This window comes from Pyrus communis, chromosome 11, assembly GCF_041283825.1.
Source record: "Pyrus communis isolate YQ-2024b chromosome 11, ASM4128382v1, whole genome shotgun sequence".
Lineage (NCBI taxonomy): Eukaryota > Viridiplantae > Streptophyta > Magnoliopsida > Rosales > Rosaceae > Pyrus > Pyrus communis.
Window position 1 is genome coordinate 9,177,364 of NC_142575.1, and position 18,863 is coordinate 9,196,226.

An 18,863-nucleotide genomic window follows, 5' to 3' on the forward strand; every position below is an offset into this window, starting at 1 on the left:
TTGGTATGCAATTACCACTCTACAACATTTTATTGAAAATTGATGCTGCCTCGGCTTCTCTATTTTGAAGAAGAAAGCCGATTAGAGTGCTGTAAGTCGTGACATCTGGTGCAAAACCCAATTTGAAGAATTTTCCAAAGATAGATAAACTGAACCCAATTGGTGCAAATGGCAGAAGCAATTTGTGGATATTTTAGCTTTAAGTTTCAATGTATTTTTCATAGATTGATTGAATGTACAATGGGGATATATAATGAGGTAGAAGGTTACAAGCAACCCTACCTTGGCAAATTCTAGTAACTCAGTAAACCCTAAAGCTGTCACTCCTTAAATTAAGGGAGTGCAGCAAGTAGCTAGCACACAGCTATCAACAAGTCATCTAGATGTCAATCTTCCTCAAATTAAGGGATTAGACTTAATAGAGAATCTCATGGAAAGAGGGAACATAAAATCTGGCAACATCAGTCACCCTATATCGTCTAATATCCATATGCAGCATCAGTGGGGTGACTTATGTAGCATCAGTCACTCCATATCATCTAATATTCCCCCTCAAGCTAGATCGAGGAAATTAATTGAGCCAAGCTTGCCCAAAAAATGATGAAATGGAGCTGATGCCAGTGTCTTGGTAAAGAGATCTACTAGTTGATCATGGCTTCGTGTGAAGATAGTCTGTATGACTTAAGTTTGAACTTGAGCTCTAATGAAATGGCAGTCCACTTCGATATGTTTGGTTATTTCATGAAACACAAGGTTGGCAGCGATGTGCATCGCTGCTTGATTATCGCACATAAATGACATAGAGGATGGAGTAGGGAACCCTAAGTCTGAAAGAAACCCTTTAAGCCAAATAAGTTCACAGGTAATGGCTACCATGGCTCGATATTCAGCCTCTACGCTAGAATGAGCAATTACTTGTTACTTCTTACTCTTCCAAGTAACAAGATTCACCCCCCCCCCCCCAAATGTACAATAGCTTATGGTAGATTTTCTATCAAGTGCATTCCCTGCCCAATTTGCATCTGTGTAGCCACTAATGGTAATGGACTTATTGTTACGCATGATGATTCCTTGCCCTATTGACCCCTTGAGGTAACGCAAAATTCTTTTAATAATGTGAAGGTGATCAACAGTGGGAGAGTGCATAAACTGGCTTACCCAGCTCACTGCATATGTCATGTATGGACGTGTGATGGTTAGATATATAAGCTTCCCTACTACCCGTTGGTAATAACTCACATCATCCATGGCTTCTCCATCTGTATTGAGCCTCAGTTTGCAATCCACGAGAGTGATGGCGGGTTTGCAATCAAGCATGTTTGTTTATTGAAGAAGATCTAGTACATATTTACGTTGATGTAGAAATAGCCCCTTTGAAGATGTTGTCATTTCAATACCCAAAAAATACTTGAGCTGCCCTAGATCTTTGATAGCAAATGTTTGATGTAGTGAACGTTTCAGTGCCTCAATTTCAACATCACTGTCTCTTGTGATAATGAGATCGTCCACGTAGCTGAGAACCACTAATTTCCCACCTGTACCAGTTTTTACAATTAGTGAGGAATCAGCATTACTTCGCATAAAACCAACTTTCTCGAGCACTGAACTGAGCTTGGCATACCAAGCACTTGGGGATAATTTCAATCCATATATTGCCTTGTGCAATTTACACACCATGTTGCCTTCAAGACCATTATAGCCTGGATGAGGCTGCATATACACTTCTTCTTGTAACTCTCCGTGAAGAAAAACATTCTTCACATCCATTTGATAGAGGGACCACCCACAATTTACAGCAACTGAAAGTAAAACCCTCACGGAATTCATCTTGGCCACAAGTGTAAATGTTTCTTTGTAATCTACCCCAAAGGTCTGGGTGAAACCTCGAGCTACAAGTTTAGCTTTGTGTCTTTTGATAGAACCATCAACCTTGAATTTGATCTTGTAAATGCAACGACTTCCAACTGCCTTTTTTCCTGGTGGTAGTTGAACTAAACTCCAGGTGTTATTTTCCTTCAGTGCATAAAGCTCATCTGCCATGGCTTGATTCCATTGTGGGAGAAGTGATGCTTCTCGGAAACTCCTAGGTTCATAGTGTTTATCAATTTCAATGAGAAATGCAGCATGAGATGTAGAGAACTCACGAAAACTGATGCTTTCAGTGATAGGGAGCTGGGAGGCATAAGTAACATAATCTTGCAACCTAGTTGGAGGTTTCCTTGTTTGAGGAGGATTTCTTTTAATCACTTGAGGCTCTGTGAGAGGTTGAGAGTGATCAGAGTGAGACTCATCATTCTCTTCACTAGCAGGAATCAGACTAGCAATGACTGAGTCAATTTGCACTTCTTCTCCATCAGAAATCACAAAGACTGAGTTTTCTTCCAACACAGAAGGATTAAAGTTCTGAGGGAATGGAAATAATTCAAACAATTCCTCCCCCTGACTTGTAGTAGTTCCTTTGGAAGTGAAATAAGGACAGTCTTCTTTAAACTTCAGATCTCTTGACACAATGCACTTCTCAGTGGTTGGATTGAAGCACTTATATTCCTTTTGGGTGAAAGAGTAACCCATAAACACACACTTGGTAGCCCTGACATCTAATTTGTCACGATTCAAGGCTTAAATGTGAACAAAGCAAACACATCCAAATACCTTAATGTGTGTCAAATCAATTTTTCTACCTTTGAGTACTTCATAGGGAGATTTGAACTCTAACACTCGACTTGGGAGTCGATTGATGAGATAAGTGGCAGTGAGGATTGCAAATGACCAAAATTTCTTTGGAACATTCATGTGAAGCATAAGGGCACAATTTTTCTCTAAGAGATCCCTATTATTTCTCTCTGCTACTCCATTTTGTTGGGGAGTTCCTACATAACTGGTTTGATGTATGATGCCCTGAGAACTTATGTATTGAAGCATGTTGTTGGATAGAAATTCAGTGCCATTGTCAGATCTTAAGACTTGAATGTTTGATTGAAATTGAGTTTGAACATGTAGATGAAAGTCCTTGAAAATGTTTGGGACTTCACTCTTTCATAAGGTATAAAAAAACCCATTCGAGAAAAGTCATCAAAAAATAGAACAAAATAATTAAAACCTTCAATTGATTCAGTTGTTGGTCCCCATACATCAGTGTGTACCATTTCAAAAGGTTTACTTGTCCTAGACATTGAATTACCAAAAGGTAGTCTAGTAAACTTAGAAATTTGACAAGTATCACAAGTAAGATGAGATTTACAAAAATGTGGAAATAGGTTTGACAAGACAGCTTCTGAGGGATGAGCTAATCTCTTATTCCAAAGTTGGTTTTCATCCATGGACTTCGATTGAGCTTGAAGAGCTTGAGAAAAGCAAGCATTCTTGCACAAGTAGTAAAGTCCATTTATGAAGACCCTTTTACCAATCATCTTCATGGTCAGAACATCCTGAAAAATTACTTTATCTGGTGAGAAAATAGCATGGCAATTTAGGGTGTTTGTGATTTTTCCAATTGACAGAAGTTGGAAAGGAAAGGTTGGTACATATAAGGCAATGGAGGGTGTTTTGTGTGAAAGTAAGTTTACTTCCCCTTTGCCCAAAACTAAGACATTTTTTCCATTTGCGACTAAAACATGTTAAAGACTCGAAAAACGTTTAAAATGATGCAAGTTTGTGACTTTGTTTGTCATATGATCTGTGGCACCTAAATCTATTACCCAACAATCATTTTCAATACTAGTCAATAGGGCAGTAGTGAAGGCTTTGAGTATACCTGGTACTTCCTCTCGTGATACCTTCTCATTTCCAGCAAAAAAACAGACAAACTATCCCAACATAGCTGTATGACTGCCCTTATCCTTGCCTTGAGCTTGTTAACCTCCTTCATGTCCTTTACTTTGAAGATACGCTGCAAATTCATTGATGAGTGACAATGGATTGGCAGTGAATTCCATGGATCCTTATGAGACAGTAAGAGAATGAGCATTAGCAAGTTGAGCCTTGGGTTGAGAGTATAATTGTTGTGAGGATCTTGGTATCATTTTCCCATCTTTGCTAAATTTAGGATTGAGTTTAGGATGAAGTTCCCAACACTTGTCTTCCACATGACCAACACCATTGCAGTATTTGCATTTTAGGTGTGTATTTCTTCCCTTGTACCCCTTTGCCTCTAAGTTCTTGTAGTTTGAGGCATATGCACGAGTCTCAGTCAATCTTGATATGTGCTCAGCATTCATCACTTTCTTCCTTGCTTCTTCTCGTTGAATAGTTGCACATACATTGTTGAAGGTGGGTAATTCTTGAATCATCAATATGTGACCCCTTAGGTCTTCGTATTCGGAGTTCAAACTCCCTAACAACTAATAAATTTTGTCTTCCTTAGCTCAAGAGAGTGGTAGGGTCTGTGGTATAAGGGAGATAAACATCCAACTCATTCCACATGGTCTTCAGACTCCCAAGGTGTTGAACAAATGCCTTTCCTTCTTGTTGGACACTAGCAATGTCATTCTTAAGTTGAAAAACTCATGCATAATTGTTTTGATTTACATACATATTCTGCAAGGCTTTCCAAAAATCAAGTGACGAATTGTAATAGCTGAAAATCTCAGCAACATGTATCTCCATGGTGTTGAGGAGTAAGGACATGATAAACTGATCCTTGCAAAGCCATGCACTAAATGTTGACAATGAGCTATCTAGAGCCACCACGCTTCCATTGACAAACCCTGATTTCCATTTGCCTCTGAGACCTAGTGAAACAGCTCAAGACCAAAGAAGATAATTAAACACAGACGTTGATTGGTGTTAACCTCAACGTCTGAGAAATTTAGGGAAAGGCTATATTGAGTTTCTTCATCGTGATTTGCTGAACTTTCTTTAGCCATGGCTCAAAGATGAAAGGAATAACGCAGCAGCAAGAATGGCACAGACAAGTTACGACAAAACCCCCTCTGATACCATGTGGATTTTTTAGCTTTAAGTTTCAATGTATTTTTCATACATTGATTGAATGTACAATGGGGGATATATGATGAGGTAGAAGGTTACAAGCAACCCTACCTTGGCAAATCCTACTAACCCGGTAAACCCTAAAGCTGTCACTCCTTAAATTAAGGAAGTGCAGCAAGTAGCTAGCACATAACTATCAACAATTCACCTAGATGTCAATCTTCCTCAAATTAAGGGATTATACTTAATAGAGAATCCCATGGAAAGAGGGAACATAAAATCTGGCTGCATCAATAACCCCATATCGTCTAATATCCATATGTAGCATCAGTGGGGTAACTTATGCAGCATCAGTCATATGCAACATCAATCACCACATATAGTCTAATACAATTAATGGTAATGGTTAGAGTACAAACATTAGGATGAATTCCCGACACCCATTTTATTATTCAACGACATGATTGTTGAGTAATGTTTCAACTTGGCAAGTTAACCCAACATTTGAGGGAAATGGATAATGGAATGCAGAAGACACTATTGAAGCACTTCGTCGAACACATTAAGAGCATCCTCAACATTAGTGATTTTCACACGCTAGTGTTATTGGGTGTTTCTTGATTCCGTCGATTTAAAAGCTCGAGAGTGAAACAAACCCAGGTAATTGTTGAAGAAAACAACAACAAAAGAAGATTGAACAAGACAAGGCAGCATACCTCTGAGTCTGCTGCTGCCATAACCAATTTTCAAAGAAGAAGAAGAAACAGCAGCTGTTGTTGCCCACATCATCTTCAGTGAGTCAGCGAGTCCGTGCGTAAATCCTCTTTTTGAAAAACGCTTGCTGAGGATGATTTGTGGAGGAAAGAATCTGCTTCAACCTGTTAGCACGATTTTGTTTTTCTTATTAGTTTGAAAACAAGAAAGGTAACTCTCAAGCTTCAATATCCCTATTTGACGAAGAAAATTAAAGATAGCTACCTAATAAAATAGGGTCAAAATAGTAATATCGTACCATTCACAAATATATATTACCAACAGGACTTGTGATCCTGCATTTCAACTCAAGGCATTTGTTTCAATGGTAAACTTGCCCGAGAGCACTGCTCGGAGCGTAGATGAAGAGTTCCACTTTGAGAGAGTCGTATTAGCATTTCACTTGATTTCTATTTGGCTAAGACCATCTCTAATGGTGGGCTAAAACCTAAAATTTCCCTTCCCCCCCCCCCTAAAAATCCACTCCAAACCATGACCTAAAATTAACCAAAAACCTAAAACCCAAATGGAGGGCAAATACTGGGCCCCACCAACTGAGACTGAAACCGGGGCTGTGAGGCCCGCTGCCCAATCCCTACTCGTTTACCCGCTGTACGCGCTAGGTTCTTTCAGATTTTTGTACCAACCCACATGGGGTTGTTCACCCTGTGTCAGACCATCAAGTAGTCGTTGGGCTACTTTTCTTCATCCAACGACTCCATTTAAATGGGCCGTTGGCTAATCCAACGGTCCAGGTTCAAATTATATTTTTTTAGTTTTATATTTATATATTTATTAAATCCAACAGCTTAGATCAAATATAATCAAATCTAACGGCAAAAAAAAAAAGATCTAACGGTCCAAATTTAAATCCAACGGCTAAAATTATTTAAAAAATTATTTAACTTAAAATTCAACCAAAAACTCTATCAATGCCTATGTATTTGTTCAAACATCCACACAATACTCACTTTTCTCCTACAATGCTTCCAATTTTTCTTTCTACCATTTCTTCTCATTTCCAAATTTTTCAAGATGGCAAAAGAGCATGTTAGAGGTCGTAATTGGACCTTTGATGAAGATATTGCTTTATGTTTGGCATGGATTTCTGTTAGCAAAGATGGTGTCGTCGGCACAAATCAAAATAGAAAGGTTTTGTGGGGTAAAATCATTGATAAGTTCCATGAAAACTCCAACGCCGGTCGAAGGGAAGTTGGTGGTGTTTATGATCGGTGGAAGATTATCAACAAAGCATGCACTTTGTGGAATGAAAGCTTGGAAAGAGCCACAGTTGACATGCCTAGTGGAATGGACACCTAAAAAATTGTGAGTTTCTTTGTTGATATTTTAGTTGTCATGTACATAATAGTATTTTGCAACTAATTAGTTTTATGCATTTGTTGCATAGGGTGACAAAGCAATGGCAATTTACAAGACAAGAACTACACCAAAAAATCAAGCTTTTAAGTTGCATCATGCTTGGAACATCCTCAAGGATTGTCCGAGGTGGGGAACCGATGCGAACCAACAATGTGGAAGATTATTTCATCGTGATGCCCCACCCCCAAATGATGTCAATGAAGGTGTGAATTTTGCCGACAATGAAGGTGTCGAACAAATGACTCCAACATCTTCTTTTGCAAGGCCCCCAAGTAGAGATAAGCAAAAGGATGCAAAGAGAAAATGGAAGTCCCAAGATCCAATGCATGCACAATTTGCTAGCGAAATGGTAAGAATGAACGAAAACCATATCTCTCGGCAAGAAGAATCGGCCCAAATGCGTTTGGCCATGAATGAACAAGGGTATAGGGAGCAAGAAAGGTTCGAAATTAATTTGATGATGAAGGACCTCGACAAATACACTCCAGAGAGGAAGAAATACTTACGTGGTAAGCAAAAGGACATTTTACAAAGGAATGCCACAAGGAGTATATTTCAAGATGATGATTCATCTTAAGACCATCACCCAAGTCCATCACCAAGTCAAGATGGTGGATATCATTATTAAGTTTATGAGTTTTCGATTGTATTGAGTTTATGTGGTTTATTAATTGTCTTTTATTCTTTTTTTTTATTTTTTTATTTTTTTTTTATTTTTAAGTTTATGTGGTTTATTAATTGTCATTTGTATTAAGTTTATCTGGTTTTTTAAATGTCGTTTGTATTAAGTTTATGTGGTTTATCATGATTTTCATGTATTGATTTAGTGATTTTTCAAAATTTATCGGAATTTAAATATTTTTAGGTTAAAATGTTCATATAATTAATTTAGGATAGTCTGCATAATTTTTTTTTTCTAAAAGTTAATTTAAAAAAAAATTAGCCTTAATTCATTCTTTGATAATCTCGGGCTAAAATTTTAAGACAGAAAGGTTGGAGCAGAAAAGCTGTTTCTGAGCTAAAACCTAATTTTCTGGGCTAAATATTTTTAGGTTTTAGGTCACCATTGGAGATGGTCTAATATATACATTTTTTTAATTAGCTTTGATGGTTTTATTCATGCTCATCGTATTATGGTAATGCTGCTGCAGGGTTTGTAATCCAATAAAAAGAAACCTTACATTTTCAAGCCTATACCACCAATGGATATGTCGCCTTATGCTTCAAGCTTCAAACCAGCAGGTCTCTTGGATCACTCTGAGAGGTAGAACGACCACACTTTCTATTGACAGTATGGGGACAGTACAATATGGAAGGGAATGTTGCTATGGGGACAGTACAGTATGGAAGGGAATGTTGCACGTGAAAAAGGAATGTTGTATATTCCTTGACAGCTAGACACCACATGGTTTGCTGCTTATTTTTCTCTAGTTGCTGCATCATGGACAGCAAGCACAACAACCTGTATTGCAGTTGTTTATTGCATGCGTTTGTGTGCATGCGTGTATGTAAAATATGTATAAAACATGCTGCCATTGCAGCAGTTTATTTATGAAAAATAACAAGAAGTTGAAACCAAAACGTCAAGATGGTATCAGAGCATGAACCATAGGGTCCTGCCTCTGTTGTTTATCCTTCTAGCTTGTTCTTCTTCCTCTGTTCATCATTTGTTGTGATGGCAGAAGATATCTCATTTAGTTCTGAGGCTACAAGTTCCTCAACTCCACCAGCCAACATGATACACGGGGAGAGCAACCCACGACTGTGTTCCGTGTTGTTGAATGAGTTCAACTACTTGCCATGGTCACGAGCTATATCTCTTGCTCTAAGAGGAAGATCGAAACTAGGGTACGTAAATGGAACCATCAAGCCTCCAGGTTCTTCCTCAGCTACCTTTGATGCATGGCACTCAAATGACCAGCTTGTTATGTCCTGGATACTTAACTCGATGGAGCCCAAGTTGTCCGAGATCTTCAGCTACTCAGATTCTTCACACATCTTATGGGAATCGATCAAGGAAATGTACGGCAGTCAACACAATGCTGCCCGTGTGTTTGAACTGAAGAAAAGCCTCGCTGGACTTAAGCAAGGTAATCAAACGTTCATTCAGCATCTTGGAAGCATGAAATCTATGTGGAATGAACTTGATCTATACCGTCCACACACCACTGAATCCGCTGCACTCTTGAAAAGGGCTGATGAAGATAAAGTGTTCCAACTATTGGCAAGCTTGGGAGTTGAGTATGAAGACCTGCGTAGCCACTTACTAATGACTCCTGAGCTACCATCGTTCGTCAACGTGTGTCATGCAGTCCAAAGAGAGGAAACTCGAAGGAAAGTAATGCATGTTGAGCCCCGTTCTAGCCCAGAAGCTAGGGCTTTCACCAGTAACCACAACTTCACTAGTGAAAGGTTTTTTAATGGAAAGAAAGCTGACTGGAAATGCACATACTGCAACACCAAGGGGCACGTACGGGAAAAATGCTGGATTTTACACCCTGAGTTAAAACCTAAGTTTAACAAGGAAGGAAAAATGATCAAGGATGGGAAAGGGTTTGCGCCTAAAGCCTTCCAATCTTTGAGCTATCCATCTAAAGAGATGTCAAACTTCACCTTAAGCCCTATCTCCCTGATCAATGAGTTTGCCGCCTTTCTCCAAAAAAAGAGTGATATCGCTGAGGGTAACAATGTCACCACGGAAAATTCCACAGAAATGCTTGGAAAATTTGCTGGTTTTTTGGCAAATTCAAACACCATTACATCCGGCAATATCCCAGGTATCATTTGTGCACTTTCCACGGCTCTCAATCTCACACACGATTTTTGGATTGTAGACTCAGGTGCCACTGACCATATAACCAACAACCAAGCTTGTCTACATGAGTTTCAAAAATTACTTAATCCTACTCATGTGTCTGTAGCGAATGAGAAAGGGGAACCAGTCCTAGGAAAAGGAAAAATTAAATTGATGGGGAGTGATGTAGAGTCTACGGCACTATATGTACCCTCATTTCCATTTCAGCTTCTGTCCATAGGAAACATCACACATACTTTGAACTGTCTTGCTATTTTTTCTCCTCACACAGTTGTGTTTCAGGATCGAGTCACTCAGAAGAAGATTGGTGAGGGTTTTTTCTTAAATGGTCTGTACTACATCTCAAAGGAGTTCAATCAAATTAAGGAACCCATTGCCACCCTAAGCCATGTCCAGAAGCATCAACTTTGGCACCAACGCCTAGCTCATCCCTCCGAACCAGTAATGTCTAAATTATTTCCAAATTATTGTACCAACACACATGAGTGTGAGATTTGTCAAATGTCAAAAGCCACTAGGCTACCTTTTGTACCCTCTAAATCTAGAACCAGTAAACTCTTTGAAGTTGTACACTCAGATATTTGGGGACCTTCCCGTGTTGAGTCATTTGATGGGTACAAGTATTTTGTTACATTCATAGATGACTACTCTAGGGTTACCTGGTTATATCTCTTAAAGTCTAAAAGTGAATTTTTTACAGCTTTTCAAGACTTTCATAAGCTAATAACCAACCAATTCTCCTCAAAAATATATACCTTACGGTCAGATAATGGCACCGAGTATACCTCCAATAATCTGTCAAACTACTTGAGCAGTCATGGTATCTTGCATCAAACTAGTTGTGTGGGTACACCACAACAAAATGGTGTTGCCGAACGCAAGAATAGGGATTTATTGGAGAAAACTAGGTCTCTTATGTTTCAGATGCAAGTTCCCAAGAGATTCTGGTCCCAAGCACTCCTCATTGCAGCCTATATCATTAACAGACTTCCCACTCGTGTCCTGAATTCCAAATCACCTTTTGAAGTTATGAAGGGAAGAACTACTGATTTAACTCATTTCAGGATTTTTGGATGCACTTGTTATGTTCACATTCAAGCAAATCATCGTGATAAACTCGAACCTCGAGCTATCAAGTGTGTGTTTATGGGGTACTCGAGTTCTCAAAAAGGATACAAATGTTATAACCCACACACTGGGAAGCTGGTTGTCTCTAGGGATGTACGGTTTGATGAACTCGTTCCTTTCTTCAACAATCACTCCCCGAATAGTTCTCAGGGGGAGAGTCTAATGGATATTTTTCCACTACCAACTCTTGCTGAAATCCATACAGACACCCCCCCCATACCACCCTATAAGTGACTCCCCAGTTGATGAGATGGTCAGTGAAGATATACCTCGTGGCCCAGCACCAGTTGTTGTCACACAACCAATTGTAGCAGCACCAAAAAGGAACCCAACTCGCGATCGCAATCCTCCTCTACGACTACAAGAGTATATCACTTACAGTGCAAAGCATCCCATTTCTGAAGCTCTTACTTATCACAAACTGTCAGCATCTCATGCATCCTTCCTAAGTCAGGTGACAAATAATGTTGAGCCTAAAAACTTTCAAGAAGCAGTATGTATGCCCGTGTGGAGAGAAGCCATGCATAATGAGCTCAAAGCACTGAACGAAAATCAAACCTGGAGTGTGGTAGACCTTCCCAAAGGGAAGAAAGCCGTAGGGAGTAGATGGATTTACAAGATCAAATTCAATTCCAATGGTACCATTGAAAGACACAAGGCACGATTGGTTGCACGGGGGTTCACTCAAACCTACGGTATTGATTACAAGGAGACTTTTGCTCCCGTCGCCAAAATGAACACAGTAAGGGTGTTGTTATCAGTAGCAGTCAACCACGACTGGCCCTTGTTTCAAATGGATGTTAAAAACGCATTTCTTCACGGTGAGCTTCAAGAAGAGGTGTACATGAAGCTACCTCCAGGACACCCTCAAGAACAAGAAACTACCAAAGTCTGCAAGCTTCATAAAGCTATATATGGACTTAAACAGTCTCCTCGAGCTTGGTATGCCAAACTGAGCTCCGTTCTTGAAGTGGCAGGGTTCAAAAGGAGTCATGCTGACTCCTCTCTCTTTGTTCGAAGTAGTGTCCAAGGGAAGCTCATAGTTCTTATATATGTTGACGACCTTATCATCACGGGGGACAACATGGATGAACTCGAGGCTCTTAAAAGGTCGCTTCACCAACAGTTTGCCATTAAAGACTTGGGAACCTTGAAATATTTTCTGGGAATTGAAATGGCTACCTCTTCCAAGGGTTTATTTTTGAATCAAATGAGGTATGTTCTTGACCTTCTTAAAGAAGCACATATGGTTAACTGCAAACCTGCTCGCACCCCACTTGCTAGCAAACTTCAATTGGATGCTCCAGGTAAACCCCTATCAAATCCTAATGTGTATCAACGCATGGTTGGGAAACTCATTTACCTCACTATCACAAGGCCTGATATTGCTTACTCCGTTAGCCTTATCAGTCAGTTTATGCATTCTCCTACATTGGTTCATTGGGAAATTGTCAAGAGAATACTCCGATATCTCAAAGGTTCGATCGGCAGAGGCATACTCATGCAGAAAAATGAGTCTAATAACATTCTGGCCTATACCGATGCTGATTGGGCTGGTAATTCTCTTGATCGAAAATCCACCACAGGTTTTTGTACCTTTGTAGGTGGAAACCTTGTCACCTGGAAAAGTAAAAAACAAACAGTGGTTGCACGGTCCAGTGCTGAAGCTGAATATCGGGCCATGGCAGCAACAGCTTCTGAACTCATCTAGTTGAAGAGTCTCCTTCTTGATCTTGGCTTCACCAGCAAGGAACCCATGTCCTTATTCTGTGACAACCAGGCTGCAATGCATATTGCATCCAATCCTGTCTTCCATGAACGGACTAAACACATTGAAGTTGACTGCCATTTCATCCGCACTCAAGTTCAATCCAAAGTCATCGAAACTGTGTACACTAGAAGTCATGATCAACTTGCGGACCTTTTCACGAAAGCTCTCGATTTTACACAGTTTCAACGGTTATTGTTCAAGCTTGGATCAATCAACCCCCTTGATCCAGCTTGAGGGGGAGTATTGACAGTATGGGGACAGTACAATATGGAAGGGAATATTGCTATGGGGACAGTACAGTATGGAAGGGAATGTTGCACGTGAAAAAGGAATGTTGTATATTCCTTGACAGCTAGACACCACATGGTTTGCTGCTTATTTTTCTCTAGTTGCTGCATCATGGACAGCAAGCACAACAACCTGTATTGCAGTTGTTTATTGCATGCGTTTGTGTGCATGCGTGTATGTAAAATATGTATAAAACATGCTGCCATTGCAGCAGTTTATTTATGAAAAATAACAAGAAGTTGAAACCAAAACGTCAAGACTTTCTAGGGTTCACTAGAGTTAAAATGGTTGCTAACTCAAATCAGTCTTCATTCATGGTAGTAATCAGTAAAGATATCCAGATTCTTACAACATCTAATGCTGGTGCTCGTTTTCAGAAAGAAAGGCTTCCTGAGAAGTACATAGCCGTTGTATCAGGTGTCCCTTCGGCTTTTCACCCAGGAACTTGTAGTACTCGCAGTTGGAAGGAAAAGTCCGCCAATTTTTGCCTTGTATTGGGATATGAAATCGCAACTTTCTCTTCAGGTTGGTACTTACTAGCATATGCTCGCTTAATTAACCACCGTCAGTTGGGAGAAGGCATCACTGTAATGATTAACGCCACATTTATGCCAATTTGAGCTCTTCCAAATTGCTGGTCTTGTACTAGTCATCCAGTCTGTTTATCGTGTGAGCACTATTGAAATTTACTCAACACCTGCACCTGTTAATATGTCGACTTTGTTCGGGGCATGCATCTTAATTCTTCAGCCCTGAGCATCCTCCCTATTCTGGATTCAGAAACGGAAGACTGACGGAGCCAAACATTTACTAGCCATTTCCTACTTATTGCACATATATTACCAACAGGACTCGTGAACCTCCATATCAACAGCTCAAGGCGTTTGTTTCAATGGTGAACTTGCAGTCTTTTAGTGCAGATAGAAAAATGATTAAGAAAAGATGGTATTCATATATACTTTGTTTAATCACATCTGACATCGTTTGATCGGATACAGATTGTACCTTTCATGATGGAATTCGGATGCATCATTTGATCAGATGTGTACTGTAATTTTCATCTGGTGTTGGAGCAACTGCACAAGTTTAAGAAATGGATTGAGTCCTCCTGTAGCTATCATTTCCTCCATTGCTGCTTTCATCAGACCCATATCCTTTAAAATTCATTACACATAAGCTCCTCAAGATGATTATTACCAAAATATAAAAGAGAAGTTAAACCAAGCCATAAATATGTCTACGAATTTCGTATCAGTCCCATTACTCTGCTTTTTCAACAGATATCATACATCACTAGCCAATGCATGAACGAATGGCTACCTGAACTGCACTCAGCAGCAGAACAACTCCCTCCAATGTAGCATTCAAGACAAGGAAGCACCGAAACTTGTCAAAACTGAAAAGATGCAAAACAATTTCAACACGGTCTTTCTATAAATGCCAACAAAGCGGGATCTACTTTATCTTTAGACAATAAATTAACAACCAACTCCATAGTTGATGCATCTGCAGAAAAACCTCTCTCCACCATTTCTTGAATAAGCCTCACCGCTATTGATGTCTCATTGATATTGATAAACCCTCGGATAATTGTGTTGTACGTGCAACTATCTGGACAACAACCTTTCTCTTCCATTTCTCTAAGCAAGTTTTCTGCTTCACTTGCTAGTCCCCGGTTACAAAATCCACTAATCATTATGGCATATGTCCTGACATTAGGTTGAATTCCCTTTGATGATAAACTACGAAAGAGATCCCATGCATGTTCAACTTTTTCAGCTTTGCATAATCCTTCAATAAGAATATTGTAAGTTATAATAACAAAGTCCAACTTCTTTCCCTCCATCTCTTCCAACAATTCAACTGCCTTGGGAAATTGTTGGTTTGCACACATGCCATGCAATAAATAGAATAAGTTTGAATGTCTGGAAGTTGGCCACAAGCTTGCATTTGAGAGAACAAGTTCAGTGCATCTTGTGTTCTCCCCATCTTGCAAAACCCATCGATAAGAGTGCTATAAGTAACCGTATTTGGAACAACTCCCTTATGAGACATTTCCAGAAAAATCATCTGAGCATCATCTATCCTTTTACACTTACAATAGCCATTTATCAATATGCTATAAGTACGAGCATTAACCATGCCTTTGCTAAGCATTATTTCAAAGACCTTTTTCGCCTCGTCCATTTCACCTCGCAAACAGTAGCCATCTATAAGCGAATTGTACATAATTGTATCGGGTGCAATATCCCCTTGCGTCATCATTTCAACCATGCTCCTTGCTTCCTGGACCATCCCCTCTTTGCAGAATGTATCAACCAAGACATTGAAGGTGTGCACATTTGGAAAGATATGTTTCTCCACCATTTCATTCAACAATCTTGTAGCTTCTTTCCGCCTCCCTACTTTGCAAACTCCGTGAATCAAAGAGTTATAGGTAATGACGTTGGGAGCAATGCCCTTACTCATCATTTCTAAAAAGAGGTTCAGTGCATCAACAACTAGAGCATCTTTGCAAAGACTGTCGATGATCGTGTTGTAGACAATTACGTTAGGCATGCAAGCATTTTCTTCCATCTTCTTAAGCAATTGGATTGCTGCACTATTGTTACCTTTCATGCAAAGACCCTTAACTAATGTGCCGAAAGAAACCACATTCGGCTTGCAATTACCACTCTCCAACATTTTATTGAAAAGTGCTGCAGCCTAAGTAAGCCGTTGATTAGAGTGGTGTAGGTCATGACATCTGGCTCAAAACCTAATTTGAATAAGTTGCCCAAGAATGACAAACTAAACTCCACTTGTTGAGATGACAAAAGCAAATAATGATAATGACTAGAGTATAAACATCTGGACGAAATCCAGACACACCATTTGGTTATTCAAGGAGATGACTGCCGAATAATGTTTGAACTTGGCAAGTTGAGTCAAGATTTGGTTGACAGGGACAACGGAAGGCAGAGGACGCCAAGTAATTGAGAGCATCCTCAACATTACAGATTTTCACAAGCTGGTTTTTTGTTGAGTGTTCCTAGATTCGGTCAATTTAGAAGCTCGAGAGTGAAACAAAGCCAAGTAATTGTTGAAGAGAACAACAACAGGAGAAGATTGAAGAAGGCAAGGCAGCATACTTCTGGTGCTGCTGCTTCCATAACTAACCTTCAAAGAAGAAGCAGCAGCAATCGTTGCCCGCATCATCTTCAGCATCTCTAAGTCAGCGAGTTGAGAGTTGCTCACAAATCAAAGAGTTGTTTTAAGACTGTTTGTGAGAGTTGAAGAGCATGAATTTCATGTTTTTTTCTAGTTCTAGATTAACGCAAATTATAAATAAAAACACAAATCAACGAAAAAAAAAATGATTCTTTTTTGTTGGGACAATATAAGCATGAAGAAGAACACCCCGACAATTATATATACAAATAAGCCCCGTATTTTATATGACACGTCTTGATTTCAATTATTGACGTTGGTAAATCACATGATTATGGTCAGGAGAGGCTGAAATATTTCCGTAAATTTTTTTGGCCTCCGAAAGGATGGAATGTTGTGACAAAGCCACCAGTACTACATTAAAATTGAATAATAATTTTTTTTTTTTTTAAACAAACGATATTATCTACACCAAGAGAGAGGGAGGGAGTGGGCAAAACCTCACAATGGGTTAGCCATATTAATGTGGTTCAAATATAAGACATCTCACTTACAAGTGATGAGGAATATCACTAAGCTGTTGTATTAAGTGGAAATTGAAGTCGTTATTAGATGCAAAAGTGAGAAGTACTGAGCATGAAAGTTTTGCATGCTTAAAGCCGTGAAACGAGTCAGCAATGAAGAGCACAAGTATTTAACAATTGTCCATGTCCGAATTGTGTGAGTTACATACACTAGCATTTGTCTACACACTTTATGTGTATGAACACATTTTTTTAGAAAATGAGAAGGAGAGAGGGAGAGAGGGAGAGAGAGAGAACGTGGGGGAAGTGGAAGGTTTTTGTTTTTTATTTTTTTTTAAATAAAGATTGGAGGTATTTTAACATCATATGTAGATGAGGCTTTGAAAAAAAAAAAGTAAAATTTGGTTGTGTGAAATTACATTTATGCTCCATATTTCTTATTCATATTCTGTTTTAATTAGAGAGTTAAACTGATAATTTCATAGGGTTTTGGTTGACAATGAGTGTTTTATTAATTAGTAGAGATTTCTTATTCATGTTCTGTTTTAATTAGAAGGTTAAACTGGTAATTTCATAGGATTTTGGTTGAAAATGAGTGTTTTATTAATTAGTAAAGATATAGCCCTAAGTTAGGTGTCAAATTTACAAACTAATTAGGTAATTGTGCACCAAAAATCTGAAGGCAAACTGAAAGTTACAACAAAACGATAAAATAATAAGGCGTCAAGTTAAGCAAGATAGTACAACACATGAACAATTAAGATTACCATTGAGAAAACCGAACGTGTATGATTAAGATAATGGTTGACAAACTCAAATTGTTCCTTCAAACATGCATAGAATTGTCTTTAGCCTTTCAAAATACATCACAATAGCATACTATTGCTCAAATTTCTAACCCTAATGAAAAGTAAAATTAATAAACAAAGGAAATTACAGCTTCCAAGAAAAAAAATAAAAGCCAATGTGCAACGGTTGAGGAAAGAAATGCAAAACCTGAAGGGGCAAACAGAAATATTTGGTATTTCACACTCTCTCTCATTTTTTTCTCTTTCTTCTTCCTCTTCCAGCAGACTTTCTTATAATTGTATGTAACAATTTCTCAAAGTCTTACAATTGTAGGGTTTTGCACAAATGAATTGGATCCCATCCTAGGATCCCCGCATCTTAGTTGTTCATCGTATATCGTGCGGTCAGAAATTATTTGATTTTTTTATTTAAAATTAAACACAAATAATATCTAACGAAAACTAACCGTACGATGTACGATGAACGGTTAAGATGTGGAGTTCCCTCGGATCCTCACAAAGTGGATCTGAAGAGGATCCCTTTCCTTGCACAAAAAGAAAGAGGAGATGCTGACGTTTGGTGAGATATGTTAGAATCATGTGGGTGAAAGATATGTTAGAATCACCTGGGTGAAACTTCAAAAAACAAAATTGATATTCTTACCACATATTTGTATTATCTCTCTAACAGAGATATGATCCACATGTGATGATGGCCCCACCGCTATTAGAGAAATGATTCAAATGTGTAAATAGGTGATAAGTGTAGCATTACCTTTTAAAAAAAACAGCAAAATTTGATTTGTGTGAAATTACATTGCGGCCCATATCTTTTATTTCTATTCAGTTTTGATTAGTAGGTTAGACTGTTAATTTTATAAAATTTTAGTTGACAATCAAAGTTCTATTGATATGCAGTTTAACTAATTGGACATAAAAGCCCTTCAAAAAAAAATTAAATCTTGAAATTGAAAAATGTTGTATAACCACTTAGCACTACTATTTAACGACATTTCTCTTTCCTTATAGGTGAGAAATCTATGATTCGATTCTCATCAACAGTGTATTTGAACCGTATTATTACTAGCCCATTGTGAGGCTTAACTCACTCCCCACCCGTTAAGTCTACATAATTCATACTAGTCCAGATACTATGCTTCAGAAACAGATTTCATAATCTTAATTGATAAATTCAATTAATAACACATATACTTCACTAAGGCAATGCATGAACGAAAGACTACCTGAACTGGACTCCACAGTGGAACAAATCCCTCCTCCAATGTAGCATTCAAGGGAAGGATGCACTGAAACTTGTCAAAACTAAAAAAATGCAA

At 38.7% G+C, this 18,863-nt stretch overlaps 1 pseudogene; it reads right to left on the reverse strand.

Moving 5' to 3' along the window:
• Positions 1–14,403: 14,403 nt before the first annotated feature.
• LOC137743075 (uncharacterized) lies at positions 14,404–16,358 on the reverse strand (annotated as a pseudogene).
• Between the last annotated feature and the right edge of the window lie 2,505 nt (positions 16,359–18,863).